The 1850-nt window shown below is 47.0% G+C and overlaps 1 pseudogene; it reads right to left on the reverse strand.

Moving 5' to 3' along the window:
- Nucleotides 1-362: 362 nt before the first annotated feature.
- LOC102488583 (POU domain, class 5, transcription factor 1-like) lies at nt 363-1230 on the reverse strand (annotated as a pseudogene).
- Between the last annotated feature and the right edge of the window lie 620 nt (nt 1231-1850).

Here is a 1850-nt window from a genome sequence, read left to right on the forward strand (position 1 = left end):
CAATGAGACTGAGACTCTGATGGCCAGCATTTCCATGTGCATTCGAGCTGTGAGATTTAGAGTCTAGGGTAACTAGGGAAAACAAGGCTTTCGCCCTTAAAGAATCCTTTTTAATGTGTCCCAGGCTTCTTTATTTAAGAACAAAATGGTGAATGTTGTGGGGATAAAAATCAAGAGCATCATTTAATTTCAACTCCCCTCCAACTAGTTTTCCCAAAATTCCCTACCACCACCCTTTATGTTCCCCAATGCCTTCCTTAGTGAATGAAGAACTTAATCCCCAAAGCCCTGGTGCATACTCTAGGTTCTTTCCCTGGCTTCTCTTCTTTCCCTGCTCCCCATTTTTAGGACGGGCAGGCATCTCAAATTAAATGCACAGGAGAGCCCAGAGTGTTGATAGAACTGGAGGGAAAGACTTCTCCCTCAGGAAAAGGGACTGAGGAGGAAAGCATAGTGAAATGAGGGCTCCCATAGCCTGGGGGTACCAAAAATGAGGCCTCAGGCCAGAGGAAAGGATACTGGTCTCACTGAGAAAGGAGACCCAGCAGCCTCAAAATCTTCTCCTTTTGAATAGTCATTGTTCGATTTCTTGACCGTCCAGCACCTGTTACAGAACTAACTCAGACCACATCCTTCTTGAGCTGCTGGGTGATGTGGCTGATCTGCTCCAGTGTGGGCTTTCAGCACTGCAGGAATATGCTCTCCAGGTGCCTCACACTCTTCTTGATACTGATTCACTTTCTCTTTTGGGCCTGCACTAAGGTCTCCACTTTGCATATCACCTGAAGATTTTCCTTATTGTCAGTTTTCTCCACTCCTGCAGCAAAGGCCAAAGTTTGCACACGTTCTTGAAACTGAGCTGAAGAACTTTAAAACAGCAGATGGTTCTTTGACTAAACACCTTCCCAAAGAGAACCCACAGGGTGAACCCCACATCAGCCTAGGTTTATCCTAGGATAATCATTTTCTGCTTCAAGAGTTTGGCAAATTGCTTGAGTTTCTTTGTGCAGAGCTTTGATATCCTTCACAAAACCCTTCCTCAGGGTTTTGCTCCAGCTTCTCCTTCTCTGACTTCATGTCACCAGGAGGAGGACCGCAGGGCTCTGGGGAGACCCACTCCGAGTTTCTCCAGCACAGACCCCTTGCCCTGGCTCCCACCTTGCCTTCAGGCTGGGAGGCACCAGCCCCACTCCAACTGAGGCCTACAATAAGCTGTCCTTCCACCCCCATAGAACTCATGGGTCAGGGAGGACACAGAGGATCTCCCACATCTCAGAGCCTGGCCTAACCCCTAGCCAGATTCCTGACCCACCAGAAGGATCTTGCATGCTCAGCCAGGTCCAAGGGTCAACCCAGGCTAGCTTAGGCCAACCTAGCCCATCACCTCTACCTTCTGGTGGGATGAGAAAAGAAAGTCCAAAGTCAGGTTTGCCATGGGGAAAGAAGGCTCCCCAAGCTGGGAGCCTGGGGGAATACACCTAAGGAATTCATAGCTCAAGGAGGTATCATGTTCTACAGCTGTGACAAATTGAGGCGGGTAGGCATAGTCTTTCTAAGACTGGGGTTAATTTACACGCTAAGCTGAAAACTGAAGGGTTTCAGGGAAATTAAAATGAAGGAAGCCAGCAGTTGCCTGGGCAGAGGTCAAACCAGTCTCTAGAAACAGAGACAGCTTGCTTAGACTTGGGAAAAAACTAAATAGAATTTAGATGAACTCTAATGTAAAGAAAGATATGAAGCATTTTTTTTTTCCTTTTGTTGATGGGACATAAAACCCTCATTAGTCAATGAGTTCCCCCAAGACCAAAAAAAAAAAAAAAAAAAAAAGTCAACCCTGGCCCCCCCAGTGA

The sequence above is a fragment of the Tupaia chinensis genome, unplaced genomic scaffold, assembly GCF_000334495.1.
Source record: "Tupaia chinensis unplaced genomic scaffold, TupChi_1.0 Scaffold000542_1, whole genome shotgun sequence".
NCBI classification, from domain to species: Eukaryota; Metazoa; Chordata; class Mammalia; order Scandentia; family Tupaiidae; genus Tupaia; species Tupaia belangeri.